The following is a 25258-nucleotide window of genomic DNA, read 5'->3' on the forward strand; positions in this document are numbered from 1 at the left end:
TTCATGTGAAGTGAAAAGTTGAAATTTCAGTGATTTTCCTTTTTTATATATAGGCTTTTGGGACAGAAAATAAACATCACAAGAAGTGATTCACCTCCTCCTAAAATAGTGTGCAAAGCAAACTGAGATGAAAGCTCTTCAGAGGTGTCCATTTCTCTTCTTTAAAAGAGGGAGTCCAAATTCCCCAGATTAGATAACCTTTAGAGACAAGACTCAGTTCAAGACTGAGAAATTTAGATGAAGATGCACAGGTTGTCTAAATGTTCTTTATAGTCAACAGAGAACTAATCCATAGTCAGTAGAACAAATCAGCTTACCATAAAGTTAACACCTATGACATTATTTCATAAAAATCAGACTCAACACTGAATTCAGTCCCAGCTGATGAGGACATTTTCTCTTTAGGTCCTGAAAACCCCCAAGGATAAAGATTCTAAAATTGTTTCACAGTTTGACTATCTTCATGGTCACTCTTATTTTACTCATCTGGAACTTCCTTTTTTTCCCATTATAATTGTTGTCTTTCCCTCCTGCTCTTTCCCTCAATAAAGATCCTGGCTCTATCTTACTGGAAACATCCCTGTATGGGACTAAGGTCCCCTTGAAGCTCTGTCATCTGAAAGACTGAGGAATCCCAGCTCCCTCAGACTCTCCTTACCAGGTAAGTGGAGCAGGCCAACAGCTCTATGCTGAACTCATTCCCATCTGTTAATGTCTTCCTTGCATTAAAGGAGCAAAAACTATATTAAGTATTCCCATTGGGTTAATAAGCACCACGCAAAGGGAGCAAGGGTGGAAATTTACTTCCTTAACCTACTGACTATGTTCCTCTTTATACAGGCCATTAGCCTTCATCATCACCAGTGCACAATGATGGCTCACGTAATGCCTACTGTCTGCCTACTGTCTACCAGATCTCTTTCAGCAAAGCTGCAACCTGAGCAGTCACTCCCCAAACCTAACTGGGAGAGGAATTTATTCTATCACAGGTGAGGAATTTAATATTTGTCCCTGTTGGTTTCTTGGCTATTTGTCGAGTACCGGGACCACCTAAACTGCAACTTGAGTAAATTGAATGAACCCCCATCCCCGCCGTCTTTGTTGTCGTCACTTCCCCTGTACATGTTAATACAACAGCAGTGGTAAAATAACAGCTGTCATTTTCCCTGAAACCCTATGCCACCATCTAGTGATGAGTTCATGGCCACACTGCCGTACCAGCTTCCCCAGTTGATAGGGTCATGTTCACTGCTGAAATAACCATACCCATCCCATTTTACTTCCTACGAAAGTAAAATATTTGCAATATTCTAACACAAACTGACATTGTAAATTTTTGCATTTAAAACAGAATGGTGAAATGTGAAACTGCTGGCTTCTGAACCTGAACCAGCACTGTGCTCAGGTGGCCAAGAAAGCCAGTGGTGTCCTGACCCTTATCAGGAATGGTGTGGCCAGCAGGACTAGTGATTCCCCCCTGTACTCAGCACTGATGGGGCCACACCTCAAGTGCTGTGTCCAGTTCTGGGCCTCTCATTACAAGAAGGACAGTGAGGTGCTGGAGTGACTCCAGAGAAGGGCAACAAAGCTGGTGAGGGGTCTGGAAAGCATGTCCTATGAGAAGTGGCTAAAGGAAGCTGGGTTTGTTTAGCTTGGAGAAGAGAAGGTTCATGGGAGACCTTACCACTCTTTACACCTGCCTGACAGGAGGGTGTATCCAGGTAGGGGTCAGACATGAAAGCAGTAGCAGAATAAGACTACAGAAATTGCATCTATTAAATCATCAAAACATACATTGTGTTGTTAGTCTTCTCATATACTAGCATTGCACTGCCACAAGTAACCAAAGAAAATATTATAGAGGCATTCCTACAGCACAAAAACTAATATATACTAACTCTTAAATCCTTGTGAGAAAAAAAAAAAAACCACAAACAAAACAAGTGTTTTACCATCAAATTATGCCTTAGTAATTACCATCAAATAAAACCTATGGTGCACGGCTCTAAAGTTCATAAGACATGTTAAAAGCAATATACATATGTTGTTCTTAGAATCAAAAAAAGAGTATGAAATTAAGGAACTTCTTTTGCTTCTTTTGTTTTCTTGGACAGTCAGGGAAGCATTTTTGCTATACTCTTTCTCTTTATGCTGCTATTAACAATGTATCTTGCATAATATTTCAAATGCGAGGATTAGCCAGGCTGGAATGAAAAATTTACAGTCCAAAGTGAAAAAAGACTTTGCATTAGCAGGCACAATTTCCATCCACACAACCTACATTTACTTAAATACATCCATATGAACAGCTCCTTCAGAAACAAAATTGCTGATTAAGAGTGTAAATTTCAAATAAGCTCAGTACAGTACTAACAATTATTCCCCAGGAGAACTTCTATTAACATCAGTGAGTGTTAAGATTAAGCTAATACTGGTTTTGAAAATTTAGTACTTAATTGATCAACTTAGCAACAATGCAATTTGTCTCAAGTTCTTGCTACATCTGAAGTATAGTGAATAAAGCAAGATGAATGACTCAGAAAAAACAATTTCTCCTAAAAGGTTATGCTGGTTTTGGCTGAGATAGAGCTCATTTTCTTCATAGTAGTTAGTACACCATCCCCCCACTCCTCCCTCCTTCCCAAATTCTATGTCCTCCCCCCCAGAAGCACAGGGAGATGGGGAATGGGGGTTATGGTTAATCCATCACAAGTTGTTTCTGCTATTGCTCAGGGAGAGGAGTCCTTCCCCTCCTTCTCTGGGGTCCCTCCCCCGGGAACCAGTTCTCCACAAACTGCTGCAACATGGGTCACTTTTCCATGGGGTGCAGTCCTTCAGGCATAGGCTGCTCCAGTGTGGGTCCCCCACAGGGCCACAAGTCCTACCAGAAAAACCTGCTCCAATGTGGGCTCCTCTATCCATGCCAGGATCCTGCTCCAGCACAGGTTTACCATGGGTTCACAGCCCTCTGTCAGGCATCCACTTGCTCTGGTGTGGGTCTCCTCCATGGGCTGCAGGTGGATCCCTGCACCTTTGTTGTGCTCCATAGGCTGCAAGGGCACAGCTGCCTCACCCTGGTCTACACCATGGGCTGCAGGGGAACCTCAGCTCTAGCACCTGGAGCACCTCCTTCCCCTCCTTCTGTGTTAATCTTGGTGTCTGCAGAGTTGTTCACATGTTCTTACTCCACTCTTCCCTGGCCACAATTATATCTGCCCCAAAACTTTTTTCCTTCTTAAATATGTTATCACAGAGGCTTTATCATCTTTCCTGATTGGCTCAGCCTTGGCAGCAGTGGATCCATCCTGGAGCTGGCTGACATTGGCTCTGCTGGACATGAGGGAAGCTTTGGGCACTTTCTTACCAAAGCCTTCCCTGTGCACCTTCCCCACCCTCCCAACTACTGAAACCTAGCCACACAAACCCAATACAGATAAACTGAAAAAATAAAGGAATGGCCTTCATGAGGCACTGTGAAACTGAAAAAAGTATTATCAAGGACTTGAAGCCATAGAAAATATATTCTATTTCACAAGAAATTCAAGTTTAAGAATATTTTTCTGCAGCAGAAAGCATGAAAGTTAATTATAACTCATTTTTATACTTTAACATACATAAAGACTATCATCTTTTTCTCTTGTTGAGATTTGAGAATTATTTCCTTTCGAAGTTTTGGTTATGTCATTTTGCTCTCTCATTATTTCTGTTGCTCTTTTGTGGACATTCTTTGTCTACACATTTCTGAAATGGTGTTGCCTAGAGTGAGATGCAAGCCCTTGGCAGAAAGATATAGAAGAATGTTTCTTTACCTTGTTCTCTTTTTTTATATCTGTAGCTGCAACAATGATTTCCCCCCCTCAGCAGAACAATGTTCCCTCATGATCCCTTACAAGCTCTTGTAACATTTCTTAGGGTAGTGCCTTCTAGCTAGTCTCTCTTGAAATGTGTAGTACATATGTAAAGATTATTATTTGTATAAAAGTAAGGAACATTGTCATTGCTTTTCTGACTGTCATGCTGTTTATTTGGGGGGCTTATTTTCCTTCAGATCATTTCCCTTGTTTTGCTTATACTTTGAGTCCTCTTCTTACAGCTACTTTAATGTAATTTGCAACTAAATGCTACCTGTTCCTTCTTCAGGCTGCTTACAAAAGTATTGAGTAGTGCTCAATCCAGAGCAGAGGTATTTTGGGATTTCACTCAGCCCATCACTTTTGGTGGCAAATTACTTCACTGATTTGAAAACTGTAGTCAGAGTAGCTGCCTCACCTAACAGTGTTTTATATAGTTCCAGCTGCTGAATGTCTACAACAACTCATCCAACAGACTGCAGTCTACTCTTTCTGAAAAAGTTGTATAGAAAGGTAGAAAAAGAGATATGACACTGCCTGAATTGGAACACTGCCTGAAAATTAGGTCAGATCTTTGAATTATTTCAAGGACAATCCTGCTGAAAGAGAGGCATTCTGCTATTCCATAGTGGTTTGATGCTCCTGTGCAAGGTCCTGCAGAAAGAAGGGAGGATCATCGTCTGCTTCATTGATTTCTGGCCTGTTTGACTGTAGGATGAAATCAAGGAAAAGTTCACTTACATGTCAGAATGCAAACTGTCCATCAAGAGTTGGACAAAGGCTTCCTTTGTATCATTCAAATCATAAAGGCTTCTAAGGCTACCCATGGTTTGTTCTCAATTTTTAACTTCAGGAAAAGAAACTGTACCACTATGCAAAATATTTTGATTGGGTCTTCACAGCAAATCACTTTAACTTCTATCTGTACAGACTCCCAGTAAAAGTAGAGTTGCCATTAATGCTATTTCAAGTTTAACAAAGAGGTATAGCAACCAACCTACCTAATTATAAATTTATTTTTTTTTCACTTACTGCCATTCTGACACCACCACACATTCTGACACCACCAACAAGAGCCCAAACAAACAAACAAAAAAAAATCCTGCAGCAAGTGTACTAATATACTATAACCTCCTTCAGAGATGCAAGAAAAAAACATGGTAAACTACAAGAAATAAAATGGTCTGGACAAGTAATTTACAGCTACAATCAGAGCATTATACTAATGGATAGTATATTCATACTGGGGAAGAATTCATTTTGTAGCTAAGCATATAATGGCTTCATAGACAGAATGGCCAACATTTATACGAGTAACTTGTTTCCATTACAGTAAACATTCATGGTTTGCATAAACAGAAATGCCTGACTTAGGTTATATGGTTATATGCATAATACATGAAGATCTGAAGAACAATAAGTGAAGAGACAGGGGTTCAATCAACACTGCAAGTCTTTTTATAACAAGAAGTAGTTCAAAATATCTGACTCCATTTCTTTATTAGTCACATTACTTGTATGTTTCTACAGCTGTGTGCCTGCTTTCTCTTTATGTGTGCAAGAGAAGCAACAGAAGGCAAGCATACATTTCCATCTATTTTGTTGTTATTTCCGAAGTTCCTTGAATATAATGACTAAAATATTATTCATTCTGAATTATACATGTTTTAGTATAAATGTGAATATCAGACAGGTATCATGATATAATGTATCAGATGTTATGACAATAAATTTATATTGGTACAGTACTTTAACAGATTTTTCAGTTTTATGTTTCAGCTAGGGGATGAAACACCCAACTAGTGATCATAAAACAACTGTGCTGAGTTATGCATTTTTACTAATTTAGTTCTGTGTTTATACTGTGAAGGGGCATCATTTATCCATTTAAACACTCTTTTTAACTAATGACCCATGCAATTGCTTACAGCAAGCATCTTTACCTCCCTGCTTGTCTTTTCAATAATTTTGACAGTCGAAATAATCAGGAGAAGCAATATGAATGTTAAGATTAAAGTAATTTCTTCATTATAGATGAACACTACATCTTAAACATGGTTCAACCCCAAAGATACCAAAATTCAACTGTAGTGGATTTATAAACAATAAAGTTTTATAGAATTCTATACAAAATTGATATGAAAATTGTTATAATTCAGTTTACGTACAATTTCTAGGTATACAGATGCCTATCCTCATAGGTAACTATTACATATCAGGCCCCTTTGAAGGGAAATATTCAAATGGGCACTGATTATAAACACTAGATTTTTCTTGGATATGAAGACATGAAGATGAAGTCAACTGAAGTTGTCAGGGACAAATAAGTCAAAAATGAAAAGTGGTCTAGGGAACGTAGGCTTTGCATATCAACATTATCAAAATCAAAACAAACTAGAAAGGTTGCAGGGAGTGACTGTGTGCCTTGGGAAGAAGTTTGTAATCATTTAGGAGCAATTTCTACTAAATTTTTCCACTTAACATTTAGAAGTGCCAGGTATGCCATTTAGAATTCAGTTACAAGGAAAAAAAGGGTCTCTACATGTCTGAATTTTTTTTTTAAACAGTTCCTTATGCATCTATGGTTAGATAGAATATCCTCATAAGAGAAAGGTTCTTATTCTGCTGTAGTACTTCTTAATTAAACAGTTAAAAATCCCTGCAAGAATCAAAATAATTGTGCTTTTATAGATAGAAAAAAGCTGTTGACAGTGTGAAGTGACCAAATCCAGGATTTAGCCACTGATTGGTCACTCAGCCATCAATTACAATTACTCCCTGAAGAAACAAGACCATAGAATGGAACTTTTACAGTAGAGCCTTTTCAGAAGCTAAACCCAAGGACAGAAGTTGAGGTGAAGTCTTTAAATAGAAAGTAGTAAGATGGGACTACACTGGAACTACCTTGACATGGTGCTGTAGCTTAAGATGTTCATTTCCAGTAGATATGTTCTTCTTATATACACAAATTTTGAAGTCTGTGTAAGGATATGGAAATAGAAAGAGTTACCTGAAACAACTTCTGTTATTCTAAGAAGTAGCAAGTCATATGTCAGTCTAACTCAAATGTAGTAAATGACCTCTTCATTCTTATCAATATTCTATAAATTACATTAATCTAACACGGAGCTACTTACTTGATTTTTCAGGAAAAAAAAACAGAAACTACAAAAAAGGAGCATTTAATCAACACAGTGAAAAGTTCTGACAATCAATGTAAGTTGTCCTCACTCTGCCTCCTCTCCAGTACCAGCAACATCACCAATCCCTTTCTTTGAAGATGCTCTGAGTGCCGTGAGTGCAGCCCAGAGTAATCTGGAGTCAAGTCTTCTTGAATTTAATACAAGCCCTCCATTAGTCTTCTATGGCCAAACCTCTACAGCTCATCCACCTTAGACAAAGGCAGCACAGTTGATATTATTAATACCATATTCAATATTCTGCTCTGTTTGGCTTTTTCCAATCAAAAGGAAGGAAGAATGAAGAAAATTCATCACTGAACAAGAACATTCCAAGTATTTTGGTACTTCATAAAAAGTCAGGTTCAGGAATCTTCCATTTTCAAGCAAAGTTTTATACAGCATGTCAAAAAGTATAATAGGCTCATGGGATTCTAAGTTAAGAGCAACCATCCATTACGTCTTATTCTAGGAAGTACCTGTTTGTTGAGAAAGTAGTCAAAAGCAGTATCCTGCTTCTATTCAATTTTTTGTTTTAAGTAATATTTTAGTGACTGCTAATGTAAACTGAATTATCAAAATACTAAACATAGCTTACAGTACTTCAGATGTTCAATTACAACAGCAAAAGGGAAAAATGGATTAAAACTTTGAGCAGGACAAAAATTCAAGTCATAAAAAATCCATTCAATAATATGCTCATACATGCTGCTTTGAATCAAGCATGCAAGTGTTATGGCAGCAGATGGTGTTGTTATATATGGTGATAACTTTTTTCTCCCATTGCTCAGGGACAAATACACCCTTTTGTTAGTATTTTTTGTGTCATCCACATGTCTTTTCCTCTTTGCCTTGATCAAAGTCCATTCTTATAACAGACTTGTTTTAGTTAACCTGTGAGGGAACCTCCCTGTTTTACTAACTTACTAGAAAACAGGACTTCGGCTTCTAATTCACATAAATACTTTTGGCAACATGCAATGTTAGTTGGCAAAAGTATACTGGAAAATGTCAATTAGAGGGAAACTGTATTATTCCAGTGCACATACTGCCTAGCTCTTGTTCACCGAAGGGTAAAGGCTGTAGGTGAAGAACCTGAGCTCAGTCACTGAGCTGATACAGAAGGTCTGCAACCACAAGGGAAGATCTTATTCTCTCCCATTATTTGTTTGTTTGTTTCCCACTCATTTTGTCTTTTCAGTGAATCTATGAAGTGGGAGACTTCCTGAAGATATTTTTCCCTCTGTAATCTAAAGTTCTGTATTATAAGCAGCTAAGATTTCATTAAAACTAGTACCTCATAGCATCTGTCACATGAAAATTCAAGTGAGTTATGCTTAGTTTGGGAAAAAAACTGCGATGTCAGAGGGATGAGGACAAGTATTGAACAGTTTCTTTGTCACAAAACCCCAAATATGCACAACATTAATCAAAAGTTAATGGGGGAGGAATGGGCTCCAACCCTGTTTTATACAACATACTCACCCTGACAGGTCCCTACAGATTTCCATTACTGTGTGTGTCAAAGTAAGAGCAAATCTCAATTAAACAGTCTTATAGAAGTTATCTAGACTTTGATTAAGAAGTTCCCTAATTTTCGATAATTTTCCTCTTGCAATATTTCATTACTTTTAAATATTTCAAATTTTCTTTCCCCAAAGCATGTCCCCAGACCAGCTAGAATTTAAAAGAGTATGTTTTCACATTTGTTGTATTCTAATTTTTTCTTCTCTTCCCTTAATAATTTTTTCAATTGTATCAGTTCATCAGGTAGTGATTGCTGATCTTTTTGATATGAATAATTTGATAATTATGATCTGTAATTTAGGGTACCAGAGCTTTGTTAGCCTATCTTTTGTTACTTTGCATAGTATTGAAGGTGCTTTAATGATTTTGCCTTTATTACCTGTTTTATTAATGTCATTGGGTTTTCTTCCTATTTGTAACATATCTTAAAATCCAGTAGGCGTTCTAAAAACATTATAAATATTAATCTAAATACTTTAATGATTACACACCAGGTAAACTTAACACGAGCCTTATTCATCGTTTATTTTAGCTCGCACAAGCAGACTCACTAATTTTAACACTTTGTTTTAGTGATCACAGATTCAGCCCCAAGACCATTCCTAGGATCTCAAGTCAAACTCGTGAACCTAACAGGTTTCTAAGTGCCATCTAACAGTCTCATGACCTCACTTTCTATACCTTGCTTTCAACTTTATGCCACAATCAATTTAACCTTGTTATAAGTTTTGTTGAGTCTTGACACTTAAAAACACAATAATGCAGAGTTTAATGAACTTATCTAGGGCATCAATTTTACCTTTCTCTTAAGTCTATATTTTTGGCATTGTACTTCCACTGAACTCAAATTTAGCACAAAATTATCAAAGCACCAAAACACAAAATACTTATTTTGGGCCATCGTTCTCATGGCTACCATTGGAGTATACCACATCCATTTACAAATGGAGAAGAATGTGTTTTATCACTTGTATCAGTATGGGCTGATCCACTGCTTTCAGTAGTCCACTGATTGGAGGGCATTACTACTTCTGTTCTTGACTATTTACATAATGTCATCTTTGATCTGAAAAAAACCCAATTAGACATGTTACTGACACTGACACAAGCAGTGGCTGAGAACAGTCATTTGCGATGTAAGAGAGATCAGCAGTTTAAAAGATATTGAAAAAAAAATCATTATTTTGAAGATGACACAAATATGAGAACTTCCTGAAATCAATTTTCCATGTGGTAACTCCACTAACTTCATAATTTGTGATTTACATCATATAAAACTGTAGGAATAAGGAGTTCCACAAAACCTCTGAGAACAGTGAGGTGAGCGTGATCGCCTAAGTTATTCCAATGGAATGCGGTTTTGTCAGATACTTTAATCTTAGAACATTTTGTTAGTTGCTAACCATTAATGGCTGTGAGATCTTAAATTCTGTGGCATTTGATGCACAGAAATTACGATCATTAGTTGTTTTAACAAGACTGTAACAGTAAATGTCCTTATATGATACCCATAAACCAACTAGCAAAATGGGTAGTACAATAAAATAAATTAGAAATAAATAAATAAATCCAAAAAGCAAGTTTGCTGCAATACTCCTTCCAACATGTCCTCTCACATCTTATTAGTTTTTAGCAAAGGCTGTATTCAGGTTGTATCCTGTATCTATTCCCTGGAGTTTAGTAAATTACTGTGTGGTTTTATGGGTTTGGATTGTGTTTGTTTTGGTTTCTGTTTGGTTTATATTTTTTAAATGCCTCCATCACTTTTGATTTTCTGAGTGAACAGTTTCCCACAACCAAAGTTCAGAAGGTTCTCATTGGGTTAGAAGTGGAGTAAGTTCTACTGCTACCAAAAAACCCAAATTTAACCAATCATTAGAAAAAAACAAACCAAAATGTAAACAAAACCCCAAACAAACAAACAAAAAAAACTCCAACCAGTAAAATTATTTGGTATTTGGGGTTCAGATCAGTATTTCAAGAAAAAAATAAACCCCAAGTAACCTGGGTATAAATAAAGATCATGAGTTCCATGAACAACAGCTTGAAATCAATAAGCCTACAAGGAGTATATTTTCTCTTTTCTTCCCATTTACACTCCCTTATCTCTCACACAGACCACAGCACACACAATCCAAATGGAAAGTCAAATTGCCTATAATGTAGAGCTTATCTATAAAGGAAAAGTTTAGGGTTTTTGTTAGTTACTCTCTAAGTATAAAAAATAAGCAAAAGAAGATATGAGGGGCAGCTAAATCATTAAAATTACTTTGAAGTGCTGAGTATAATCTAAGCACTTCAAAAAACATCTCTGCTCTATCTTTTAAAAGGTGATTATGATATTTAATCTTGCAAAACATGTAATAGAGAGTTATATTTTAACTTTTGTTTCATTCTCAATTTTCTTTTAAAAGCTACATCTCAAATATGAAGAAAATCTGCTACTGACAAGTATACAACGAGCAAAGTGAAGTACTCTTTAAGACTTGCAGTTGTTACAGAATTCTGGTAGAGGCTCCCAGAACAATAGTTATTTGATCTTCAAACAGACTGAACTCCACTCATACTTGAGTTCTCACATTCAGGGGGATGGGGTTTGTTTCTCCTTTCTAAAGGCTTATTTTGCTAAATAAGCTATTTTGCATGCAGATTTCACCATGAATAAAGTCAGGAAAGGATGACATGTGGGTAGCATTTGGGAAACTGTTGAGGGGGGATGAAAATAAACCCCAAAAAAACTAAAAGGAAATCACCACAACAAAATAATGCTGGAAAGGCTCACTCTTTGCCAAGGTAAAGCCTGAACACATGTGCAGCATTGAAATATGTCCCCCTTTTAGTTCATCACTGTTGCCATTTGCTCCTACAGCAGAGCTGACTTGACAGCTTTGAAGAGAACTGCAGTGTCCTACACACAACCATTTAATCACTTACTGCTTAATTCCTTTTCCCCCAAAATGAACCTTGACATTTTTAAATACAAATGTACAGAATAAGATTTTAAAAATCAAGGAAGCTTCTACTGGGGGGAAAAAAAACCAAAACAAATAATCAAACAAAACCCCTCAAACCCAAACAAAACACACACCCCACCCCCCAGTTTCTTTCTTCTAATTCTCAGTCAGTTTAGAAGACTTCTTCACTTACAAGAACACAGGATCCAAATCAACTGCTTCCCTGTGGGTGCCCACAGTCACCTAAGAAAGTTAAAGAGGACAATTGTCCAAATTTGCCTCTGCTGCCACCAGGGAGCTGCACATACAGAGTATATTTAATTGGCTGTATCCTTTAAGAAATAAGCAAAATTCCACACATTTTGCAGCAGGGAGATCATTTCTCACAAGCTTCTGTTTCCAAAAGCAGTTTTTCATCTCAAAACAGAAATGGAAGGGGAGACCTGCCCTGCTTCATTTTAGAAAGGCTTGTAACTTCTCTCCAGCCTCCAAAATAAAATATTTCCAAATAATCAAAGAACTCAAATCTGTATAATAATTAAAAATTATCTAATTAGATAACATTCTTAAACTATGTTTGAAGTAAGAGTGATTTCCACTGAGATGAAGTACGTTTTTCTACTAAAAGCCCTTTCAGCTCAAATGGTGGCTTTCTGTAAAGCAGGGCACATGATCTAAAGCTTAGATTAAGAAGCAGAGACACACATCCTGGAAATAACATAGGCGTGCAACCGGGGAATGCAGGGATGGGATCAAGAAAGCTAAGGAAGGCACAGATAGAGTTCAATTTGGCAAGAAATGTGAAGAATAAGAACAACTGCAGGTACCCTAGTCAGAAAAGGAAGACAAGAAATTGCAAATTGCACAGAATAAATCGCAGAATCATTTAGGTTGGAAAAGACCTCTAAGATCATTAACTCCAACCTTTAATCAATTAGTGCCTTTTCAACCAGACCATGGCACTGTGTTACATCCAGCAGATTCTTGAACACCTCCAGTAGGACTTCACATCCCTGGGCAGTCCATTCCAATGTATAACAACCCTTTCCATGAAGAAATTCTTGATCTTGATGACATGGAGAAAGCTGAGCTACTCAATGACTTTTTTGTCTCTGTGTTCACTAGTAAGTGTTCTTCCCTCATCTTTTAAGTTTCCAAACCTCATTGTAATACTTCTACAAGATCTTTGATATAGTCTCCCAAAACTTCCTTGTTTCTAAATTGAAAAGATATGGGTTTGATGAATAGACTTGATGGACCTGATGGAGAAGAACTTGGCTGGATAACTACATCCAAAGAGTGCAGTCAACAGCTCAGTGTTCAAAAACACATGAATAGGTGTCGCTCAGGGGTCCATACTGGGACCAGTTCTGATCAATCCTTTTATTAAGGACACACAGTGTGATCAAGTGCAGCCTCAGCAGTTAAGCAGCTGACAGGAGCAGTTCATACACTTGAGAGAAGGGATGTCATCCAGAATGATCTTGTCAGGCTTGACAAATAGGCCCATGGAAACGTCATTAAACTCAACAAGGTCAAGTGCAAGGTCCTACAACTAGGTTAGGGCACTCACCAATATCAACATGTGCTAAGGAATGAATGGATTGAGAGCATCCCTGTGTAGAAGGATCTAGGAAGAGCAGTGAATGAAAAAATGGACGTGAGCAGGCAATACACACTTTCAGGCCAGAAGGCCAGCCATATCCTGAGTTGTGTCAAAAGCATTTGGCCAGCAGGTTTGAGGCAGGTAATTCTCCCCTCTCTCATGAGACCCCAGTTGAAAGAACAGCTTTTACAGTGATTACAGTGAGACACTGGAATAGGTTTGCTTAGGGAAGTTGTGGATGTCCCATCATTTGAAGCATTCAAGGTAAGGTTTGACAAGGCTTTCAGCAATCTGATCTAGTAAAAAATGTCCTTACTCATTGCAGTGGGTTGGAACTAGATGATCTTTAAGGTTCCTTCCAACCTAAACTACTCTGTGATTAAAATGCTCAACTTGTAGACAGCTAAGTTAGTCCTTCAGATTCCATTGGAAAGTCAAAGGAGGCAGACAGACACCTCTGCTTTGAGATTATTTCCCTCATGTTAACACAGACTTCTAATGACAATTGGCTTCTGAATTATTTAATGATTATAATCATTTATGACTAGCTCTGTCACAAATTCAGGGAGCTAGTCAAGCACAGTCCACCCTAGCTGCCCAGTAGTACATTGAACAGGCAAAGATTTCACAGCCAACAGTTCTCTGGAGAGTTCTAATGGAAGCTTTGATCAAACCAGGCAATTTTGGAAACTAAAGTTGTATCAGGAGAAGTAACTTTTATGTATGCCATGTTCTGCAATGGTGAAGCCCTGTAATCTGGTACTGCCATCCTCAGTAACAGACCATAAGCTCTGTAAGGGGCTTGCAAGGCCTCAGGACCAAGGTTTGCTACAGTTAGGCTCACTCTGCATGAAGATCTCCAAACTTGCCTGCAGCTTTGCTTTGCTTGATTTAGTTGTGATAGAAATTTCTCTAACTGATAGGTTATCTAAGGCTAATTTGGTTTCCTTGTTTTTCCTTTTTTATGGTGGTACAACCATAATTTTATAAGGACAGCTGTAGCAAAGAGTTACTCTTTGCAGAATGAAATATTTTTCAGTTGGCACAATGACACAGTTAAAAGAAACATGGGCCTGGTTTGAGACTTTGAGAAGCAGCGATACAGGATGTGATCCAGGGAAATACATGCATAGGAACAATAAGTGATGAGCCAAAAGCTTGGCACTAGAGAACTCACAGTTATGAACAACTCACCCATAGCCAACTACAGAAATGTAGACCTAGACAAAGTAGGAGTAGCTAACATGCATGGGACACCATATTAAGTAAATATGGATAAGATATGGAACTGCAGACTATGTAAGAAAGAGCAAACATATAAAATTGTCTTAAGTAAGAGTAACCTCAAGAGCATCCTAAAGTGAGGAAGAAGAAAACAATAACTACTGCACCCAGAAAAGCAGGGGAAAGACAAGCATAATACTAGGAAAAATAGTAGGAACCAAGAAGTGGGTGTGCAACTATTTTAACTGCATTCTTATTCTTTTTTTCCTTTTCTGTAAAAATTTAATCTGGACTAATAATGATTAGACTTCAAGCCTGATTAACAATTCCAGGCTTACATAATACACACACAGAGAACGTTCTGCCTCTTTCCCCATAAATAAGATTTTGTGCATCGAAAACTGCTGTTTTAAAATTCTTGTTACTTCAGGTTTACAGTTCACTGACACCACACATGTGCCTTGTCTTGTTAAGCAAGTGTAAGAAAGGCACAGATCTAATAAAGTCAAGGAGATTGTGTGACCTTCCATTCCTCCTATGGCCCTTTTCAGGTCAATCTAACAAGCCAGCTTCAAAGAACCTTAAGGCAAGATTTCTTGAAAGTACATCATGCATGAATAATTCAGTAAATATTCTAGGAAGTCTTACAGCATATACAAGATGAAAGATTTCAAAGTGTTAAAGGATGCAAATACAAAATACAGAGTTAGCAAGTACTCAAAGTGGTTTTTACAGACTCATAGCAACACACATACCTAATGAAGTTAATGAGATTACTTGGGTGAATAAATAGTATTTAGATAGGCAATACACAGCGGTCCAATAGCATTGTACAAAAACATGGAATTCTAAAATGCACAAGGTGAAGATAATGTGAGAGATTTGAACAGTTCTCAAAAGTTTCAGTTAAAATGCAGTGTCAACATTATGTGTACTACAATCAACCTACTCCCTTTCTTCGCAATTAAACAGGTGAGTGACTTAACAAGCTACTTGATTCCTTACTAAGCAAGATCAATGTCTTAGTTAAAATTTAGACATGCTTGTCTAATATTTTGTTGCAAACTTCCATATATCTGCCTTATTGTCCCAACTGCAGAAGAAAAACATGAAAAGTTATGCAAATGAAACCTCCAATATATGGGAAGGATATGAATAACAAAGTAATTCAAAGTACAATTATTAATGGTTTAGTTCAACAACAGAAGATGAAAAGCAAGGTATGTGACTATATTTATATGCTAAGTATCCATCTAACACAGCAAATTATGCAACCTTTAATTAATCAGGAAAACAGCTGCCGGCTACAGTAACATAGCATATCCAACTTTCTATTTTCTATCCCAATAACCCACAGGTTTTATTCCAGAAATATTGAATCAACCCTGGATCAGAACTACACCTTTCACCAGTTTAAAGAAACAAAAATCTGCAAACAATGATTCCAGATGAAATAGAAATTTTTTCTATTTTCTTCTATTTTTACAAGAAAAGACATAAAAGCCCAAAGTCATTTTTGCCATTGCAAGCAGATTTGTAATAAATACAAAGCAGTTATCAGCAGTAACTTTTAGTAAGCTGCAGAGACTTTTTTGTAAACGCATAAATACAGTTTTCATAATAAAAAGAGATACTACCTTAAATTAAGGACAATAGATAACCAAAACATGTAAGCAATACAAAAACTACTACAAAGCAGAACCAGCATGTCTGAAAATGCACTTTTGTCATCTGAGAGTTGAAAAGCCCAATACAAATTTCCCTGATTTGTACCGGCCAAAGGAAAAAATAACTTGCTTTACAAATAAGACCAGAAATGAAGCAAGTCATAGTCAGATTCATTAAAATCTAAGTAAGTGTCAGCTACATTTCATCTGAGGCCCTTCTGAAGGTAAGTTAACACTACTGAATATATCCAATAACTAGAAAAGGAAGTAGAATTTAACTCTTCAAACAAATAGAAGCCTGGGGATAAATGCATCAAAAATCTCCCCTGACTAATTTGACAACATGCACAAGACACTGGCAATATTTTAATTTCTACACTGGTAAAGAGGAATATACTAATTCCAGAAATGAAGTTCAGGCAAAAGGAGGTTTGAATGGAAAATAGACTCCTTTTTTAACTACATGCATCTTGATATTCAGCATCAGTTGCTGTTTGTAATAAATTTAGAGTGGGGGCAGGGAAGGACACAGGTTACTTAGCTAAAATTGTAACTTCAGCAAATCTGTAAGGCTATGAACAAACAAAGTTATTCCCCCAAATCCCAGTTGGCTGTAAAATGGAATAAACAAAAATGTCAACTCTATTGAGTCACATTGCATGTCTTGTTTCAGAAAAGCACTTGGAGTTGTGTTCCATAAATTCCTTATGCAGATGAATTTAAAAAAAAGGGAAAAAAGATCTAACACAATTTCAGAATTGCTGAAATTTTGACCTTGTTTTTTTCCTCAAACTTTTGCTGCACCAAGAGAATTTATTTTAACTTAAAAAAATTGAAGTCCAGGTAGAAGAACTGGAACATTTTGAACAATGAAGAAAAGTTAATCTTTTTCTATTTAGTAAGTGGGATTTCGCTTGGTTTTGGTTATTTTGGTTTGTTGTTGTTTTGTTGTTTTGGTTTTTTTTTTTTTTTTAAAGCTATCTACAAGCTATCTATTGGTTTGCAAGATTTTTATATCGTGCTACACATCTGTACTGGTTCCAGCTGTGACGGAATTAAATTTCTTCATAGTACCTAGTATGGGGATATATTTTGGATTTGTGATGAAAACAGTGTTGATAACACTGTTTTTCAGGAATTGCTGAGCAGAGCCTACATAGTGTCAAAGCCTTTTCTGTCCTGTCAACAAGCAGGCTGGGAGTGCACAAGGAGTTGGGAGGGAACAAAACTGGGGCAGCTGACCCCAACGGACCAAAGGTATATTCTATACCATAGGATGTTATACTCAGCAATAAAATGGTCAGGAGTGGAGTTTGGCTAGGGCTGCCATAGCTCAGAGATATTTGGAGTGATGGCCTTTGTCTTCCCCAGTAACCATTATGTGTGATGGAGCTCTCCTTTCATGGAGACAGCTGAACATCTGTCTGCCCATGGGAAAAAGCGAATTAAATCCTTATGCTGCTTTGTTTGCATGTGCAGCTTTTGCTTTAACTATTGAACTATCTTTATCTCAACCCACAAGTGTTCTCACTTTTGCCCTTCCTATTCTCTCTCCCATCCCATTTTGGGGGCCAGTGAGCAAGTAGTGGTGTGGTGCTTAGCTGCCTACTGGGATTAAACCACAACAATAATGTTAATACTGATTCAGATCAGTCTGAATCACTGACTGCACTTAGAGAATCTTGACATTTCAAAATACTCTTGCAGTGTTAATAGCACCCATACAAACACACAGCAATGAAGGCAGATAAGAAAGATCATGAAATAGGATATTAATATCAGCACAGTTGGGATGATGATCTTCTAGGATATAGATTAGATTCTCCAGTATTTTAATACTCAACAGCAGAGACATAAAATCACTGTATTAAGTTATTTAGGCTACGAAGAAAGAGAAACAGTCCTATTACAACACTAACTTTCCACTTCTACAACCACATTATAGTTTTACATGCTGTTCTGGTTTAGAACTGGCACCACATAGTAGCAGAGAGGACTAACTCCTGCATTCTTTCCCCTAGGAAGCCTACTTTTACCAAAACATTCTCCTGTTGGGTTTGTGATCTCAAAGAGCAGCAGGAGAATTTTGCGGAGGGAGGTTGCTAGTCCACGAAATGATTACAAGGTATTAACCCTTGACACTGTTTGTGACTGATTTGTGCACCAAGGACAGAGACCACAGTAGTTCTTATATGGATCAATAAGTCACTAGAAGGCATAAAATAATCCCTCCCAGAATCACAGGCAGTCAAAAAGACAGTTCCATGAACTTATCTTAAGACATGTAATTCCTTTTCTAAGGGCTACTAGCCACATGAAGGATGTCTTTCCATTAAGGATTGTGCTGGAATGACCTAGCTAGGATATAAGCTGGAAAGCAGAACACAGCTGACATAGTTTATAATTTGACTAACATAATGGTCAAAGCTCTTCAAAATTATTTTTTCTTTAGATGCAAAATTCATGGGCTCATAATGAGACCTTCAGCATTTAATTTTACTTTTCTGACAATTCAAGTAAGGGGTATTCCATCACAACTTTCAGTACAATGCCTTTTTTCCCTAGGAAAGAATTTCTAATTATGAAAATTCTAATTAGGAAATTTCTGCCTTTGGATAGTTTAAGAAAAAAGCTTTCCTGATTTCTGACTCTTGGTCCTTTGAATATTGCTGAAATAGAGCATTTAAACAAAAGGAATTTCGTTTCTTTTTTAACTGATGAAGATTCATTCATACACTTCAGAGCAAAAGTAGATTACCTATCTATCGCCACAAAACCACCATTATGTTTGTCATAAGTTTTCTGAATACATGTAGGATTAAAAATAAGTTTATTTAGCTGTCATTGTTAAACTTTTTTGATCTGTACGTCACTGATATTCTAGATTTACTATCAGACATTTACAGAATAGTCTCACAGTACTGCCAGACCTCTTCTGCCCTGAGATTTTGCTACTCTTTATAGCATGTTCTGACACATGAAATGTCATGGGGTTTTTTTTAAACTGCATTGTGATTTCTTTCCTGTATAGCATCATTAACAGTCATTTAGATTGTATCATTCAAAAAAAAATGTTATTTTAAAGAAAATTTGCTAAAGAAATGAAAAGTTTTTTTTTCTTTTTAAGGACTGCAGTTGACAAAGGAAATTTATACCTTTGTCAGGAAACAATTACTGCCATTCCAAAGAGGTGCAACTACAAATCTCAGCCTTAAAAGGTCCCATTTCAGTCTGTGCTTCCACTCTATAAAGCTTTTGGTTTACTTCATTGCTACACATAACATTGCTAAAAGGTTTAACAAACATCTCAGCTTGAAAAGAACAGACAACCAAAACTGCGTGATGGTGCATCCCACCCCTCCCCCTGGCCACACTAGGGTCTGAGAAATACTCATCAGGCCTCAGCCTTACCTGCACCTGGGTTAAGCTCCTTTTGAGCTTGTCAGAAACACTGTCTGTTCCTAGGAATTAGTGTTGCCTAACAAGCTCATCACTTCTTAACGAACAGCCTTGGAAACTTTTTTCCTAAGTAAACACCAAAGTGGAATAATATTTTTTTTCTCAAATTTTCAAACAAAGTTGCCAAACCGAAGTGCAGCCGGGATGAAAGATTATTAGGACTAAAGCCCACTCTTGCAGCCCTATAAATAGTGGTCCAGAATGAGATCCCCTGAGCTCTCCTAGACTGCAGTGGACTGCAACCAGCATCTCCCTCTGAGCTGGGACGCCTCTCAGAGATAGCAAACTCTCAAGTAGTACAAGTAAGTAATAGAGTGAACCCTGCCCACGAACTTTGTCCTGCTGTTGCTTTTATATTAAATCTGTTTTTTCCTGATACCTTTGCCAATGATTTTTTAAGCAACCTTAAAACACACATTCACCAAGCAAGAAGTATTGTACTAAAAATAGAAAAAGAAGTATATTAGTCTATTAACAGATGAAGCTGTCAATGCACCAGAATACCAGCACTCCCTATAACATTAATGTTAGTTAAGTTTTCTTACCAAAGAAAAGTTAAGAAAAAGGCAGTTTAAAAGGATGAAACTGATAAAATTTGCACTGCTTCTTTCTCCAAAAATCACAGCAAAACAGAGAATAGTTATAGGTTCATGAGCAATAAACTGAATCCTTCCTAAAACCCATGCAACAGAATATAGCACAAAATGCATAGTTTTCAATTTCATCATCAGATATTCTTTATAACCTTTTGGACCTTTTCAGAGCTGAATATACTAATCCACTAATGTTCACAAGTCATATTCACAGTTTCAGATCACTGGAACAATCAAAGTTTTTCCCATCAAAACTGTTCCAGTGATTGAATCTTCTGGTGGAAAGTTCCCTGCCCATGGCAGTGGGGGCATTTGGAGCTGGATAGCCCTTAAGGCTGCTTCCAATTCAAACCATTCTGTGATTCTATGAAAATTAAATACTATCTAATAGATAAAAGAGCACCTATGACTAAACCATAGAGATTAACTGGCTGAAGATTCAGTAGACTACTCATCTCACACTGAATAGTAGGGGATCATTATGAATACAAGTTGCATAAAGTCAATATTTCCTTGCCAATTTAGCTTCCTATTGCAAACTTGAAATATTTTCCTCAGATTATTCAGTTTGTTTTGCACACACCCATTCCCAGAGAGTAACTACTCTCACCGTAGTATTGCAATTTGTTGGTAGAACTACACAGTCATTAACTAGACTCATGAACAACATGTAGGAAGCAGTGTTCAAGTGCTGATCCAGTACAAACAAATTTTTACTCTTAAAAGAGTGCAGGTAAGGTACTTTGGTACTTCAGGGATGGGAAAAAAACCACAAACCAAGAAACATTAGCTTGAGTCCAGAGGTCTGTTATCTTGACTGGATCCATGTTGACTGGAAAAATCACGGTCTCAGGAAAATTACCGTGGCAAACTTATACAAGAGATTAATGTTTTCAAGTTTGTTGGGGAAATGTTTCATTTTTTTTGTTTGTTTTAAATAGCTGAAAGTACTGAACCATAAAACAATATAAAAAAAGGAAACCACACCAAATAACAGATACTCAGGAAGAACAACAGCAGCAGGAGGGGGAAAAAAGAAAATTTCTTCAAAGACTACACTGTGGAAGTGTATCACTGCTTTCTGCTGTTGATGCTGAAAGGGATTTAAAAAGAAGCTTCAGGGAAGATGCATCAGGCAGGATGAGGTGACTGACAGTATAAATGTTAATGCTGGATGTGAGTGGAAAGCTTTGAGAAATCAAAGAACAAAAGAAAAAAGGAAGTGTGGCTGGAGGGCAGAGGATAGAGGGATGTTCAAGAACTCTTCCTTTGGCAAAGAAAACCTGCTGCTGTAGAACAGAGGTCAAGGAAAGGTACTAACATCAAGTCCAGTACATCTGGTTTGCTATTTAAACATCATCTAGCAATTCTATAATACAAAATATGATTAGAAAAAAAAACCAACAAAACATCCACACACATAAAAACTACACCCCCCAAAAAATGAGATAGCTTAAAATGAATCAAGGATTGTTAACTTCAAGGATTGTTAACTTTAGAGGGCAGTTTAATATTTAGTAGCAGACATTAGTATATCAAAATGTAAGCTGACGCCCGTGATGTTTCATTTTACATTGATAATCAGGAATGTACCATGAATTGAGTTTTCTACATTCACTATTTTTTCATGAGTCCCTGAATGGCAGGCCATGCTACTTTGATAGAAGAAAGATCATATAACACTTCTAACATGCATTACTCAAATTAATTATACACACGCATAACAGTTCAGATACTGGTGTAATTTAAAGAGTATTTGTCTCTTGCCAAATATATGCAAGTGTTCTGTACGGGAGAAATACTTCTGACTTTCCAAAGAAAACTTCTACAGTGATAAAGTAATGCTGATTTTTTAAATTCTTTACGTAGTCCTCAAAGCATCTTTTTAAAAAATGGTTTGTTAACCTCATTATAGAAAGCAAGAATTAAACTGATTTTAACAGGGAATCAAGCAAAATCGTACAAGTCCAAGTAGTTTGTTATTCTCCATGTGGAGGCCCTGCAAAGGTTAAACATATTTTCTATGATATAAACCACTGCAATTATAAAAATTACAGAAAGATATCCTATCCCCTAAGTCACTAATTCCATTGCTTGAAACTTATATTTATATACCCAGTGATGGTAATGGTCAATAAATCATTTAGCAGATTAAGTTGACAAATGCTATGAACTGAACTTACTACTGAATTTCATAGTTGTTTTCACTCATATAGCCATGTGTTTGAAAATTCCACAGCATTTTTTTTCCAGAAATTAATAATTCAAGCTCCCATCAGTTCTAGAATTTAGAGTGCTGATATAATCACTGAGAAAGATGAAAGTATCATCAGTTAAAAATACTAGAGAATCTCAGAAATGGACATATAAATCTGGTGAAGTAATGACATAGTAAAGAAACTCACATTTCAGCCCAAGAAATCAGTAACTGCACAACTACATCAGTGTCTTGTTAAAACTCTCTGCCACAAAGATCTGATTTAGTTAATGTTAATATTCACATGGTATATAGGTTACAGCAGGCTAAATCACATAAGCACGAACAATCTGCAAGGGTTTACAGCACCATAATGCGGTTTTATTTGCTCCGCTCTTAACTTATTGCTATATTGCAAGAACACAAAGGATCCAATTATGTCATTGGTGCACAGGAAGCGAGGTCATAAATGAAGAATATATTCTGCAAAATGCATAGATCAGAATCTCAGTCCAAGGAAAGGGATGTAGTGTTCTCTCTGTTAGGGATACCACCTATGGGTGTAACTTCAGAGGCCGTTCAGTGGGCATTGACGTGGCTCACACGCCTTCTTCTCTAGTTCAGTGCCCTACCCCCTTTCGCCAGAGAGCTGAAGAGAGTACCCTGGAGACAAAATGGGTGAAACCTCACAACAGCCTCCCCTTTGCTCTGAAAAGCACAGGCTCAGCACTGCACAGAATCTAACACAGCATTAAGTCTTTTGAGAGATAGGAGTCGTTGTTGAAATGCCAGCTTTTACCCCACATGATCACATTTAAAAAAACCCCAACTTTCTATAGAAAAAATAACTTTAAAGACACTAATCAATTTAATTTTTTCCATTTTATGGAACGGAAGAATCCTAATTAGATGACATTTTCCTATTCAGAAGAAAAAGTGGCCTGTCACAAGAATTAAAAAAAAAAAAAAATCCTAAACAACTGCTTTAACAGCCCCCCAGAATATGGAAAGTATATACAAATTAGTTCCCTTCATAAGTCCCATTATTTGAATTTTTCAGACTTACTTCATTTGCTACCATAGACAATTAGTACAATTACAGAATGTTTTTTTTCACACCTTTACATAATGATGAAAACATTTATGTTTTCTTTCCTGCTCTCAGTCTGTTAGAATTCTTTAACTTCTGAATGTGATGGATTTTTCTGCTTCTATACAAAAAATTCTGTTACAATTCATTCCTGCAGGCACCATTAAAGACCCCCAGATTTTATTTTTTGAGCGTACTGTCCTTACCAGCTGACATGTAAATAAAACTTCTCTCCAGTTAAGATATTTGAAACCACATTTCTCAAGCTCTGCATTATGAGCCCACAGAGTCCCAAACTCTCAACTGACAACAGTCAGTAGTACTTCAGTGCTCTTGCTTTCAACTGAACAGCAATCCACTTAAGAATGAAATAGCTAGTCAAAACCAGGGATAAGGAGATACTTTTACACTAGTTTAGGGATGGGTAGCTGGCAGAGTGATTATAAAGACATATACTGACTGGTCTGTATATTCCTCTGTCCTAGAGGAACTGAACACCTGCCTATTCACAAAATCACATATAACACAGGGGCCAGAAGGTGTCACTATTTAATACAGGTGGTTTAGGGAACAGTTTCAGGAGTTCTTGAACTATGGGGCAACTCAACTGGCTATTACAGCAGAAATCAAGCCAAGCCTTCACAAAAAAAGCCTAACCCCTCACTGCTGCAATTTCTTCCTGAACCCTCAGTCCACACTGCCTGTCTATGCACTGAGACATTGTCACTTGAGTGACTTTCACCAATTTTTCGAGAGCTGGATGTCATATTTTGAAGTCGATTTAAAGTTCATTGAAAATGCCAGGTTTACAGCCCTAAATCTGAAAGGGGGCAGTGTTGTTTAACCAGGGAGTGGTGCTCTCTGTCAATGTTAATTACAGCTCTTCCTGCTGGGGTTTTTACAAGAAAGTAGGCCAGCAGGAAGTGTCATTATATTACAGCCTGTGGCTCTGTGCATGTGTTCCTAAGCTGACAGTCAAGAGACGTCCTTTAGCCTTTTTCACTGCCTTTTTCAATATGAAAAACAAACTGCTCAGAATGCATAAAAGGATGAAATATGTTATTGCATACATCTGCTAGAAGAGAGCGATACAGGTACATAGAAAGCAACTTCCTACTGAGGGAACAAAACCAGTTCCTGGTGTGTTCATGATTTCTGATGTTCTTTTTCAACTTACCTAATAAAGCCTATAAAGACTATTAAAATGAAATTTTCTATCTTTCTGCATAGCCCTTATTTGAGTTAAAAAAAAAGACTGATAAGCTGATTTACCAGGTGTCCCCCCAGGAACTCTGGGGGACAGAGGAAGGGAGGAATAGCTACCGCAGAGAGACATACTGTGAGGTACTGATACCCAACAGAAAAAGCTCAAAACAAAAAAGTTTGTTAGTCATGACACCTCCTATGCCTCTGTCTTTCACACTTAGGTAACCACCTCAATATGGATATTAAATTCCAAAGATACTTTAAAAAATGCTATAATTTCAAAACATTTATCAGATATGAAAGAAAGATATGCATCAATATGGAGCGGACTTCAGCACCGTCAAAAAGGGAGATAAAGTTTCAAGGGTCTGTCAGGAGCTCCAGGAGAAACATGATCAAAAATTCACCAAGCATTTGAAGCAACCTGCGGTCTCTAAGTTACTGTGACTTTCCTTAGAGTGGTGACCAATGTAATAGATTTACAAACTTGTAAATGCTATTCCTAATAAATAGCTACAATCAAACCATGCTACCTTATAGATTCAGTTCCACATCAACTGCATAAATAAAAGTATTTCAGGCACTTAAATTATTGTAGGCAACTTTTTCAGAATAAACATTTTCAACCTAGGATTATATCTATGAAACCATAAACAAAAAGACTTGGTATTTTGGAAGTAATCTGAAACTGAGCCTTCCGCAACT

At 37.1% G+C, this 25258-nt stretch overlaps 1 protein-coding gene across 1 annotated transcript in view; it reads right to left on the reverse strand.

The window, feature by feature from the left end:
* CSMD1 (CUB and Sushi multiple domains 1) overlaps positions 1–25258 on the reverse strand; it is a gene marked incomplete at its 5' end in the record, with an annotated part of 865314 nt that overhangs the window by 718808 nt on the left and 121248 nt on the right. The window lies entirely within an intron of this gene.

Source organism: Manacus vitellinus, unplaced genomic scaffold (genome assembly GCF_001715985.3).
Source record: "Manacus vitellinus isolate BGI_N305 unplaced genomic scaffold, ASM171598v3 scaffold_11_pilon, whole genome shotgun sequence".
In the NCBI taxonomy this organism is placed as follows: Eukaryota; Metazoa; Chordata; class Aves; order Passeriformes; family Pipridae; genus Manacus; species Manacus vitellinus.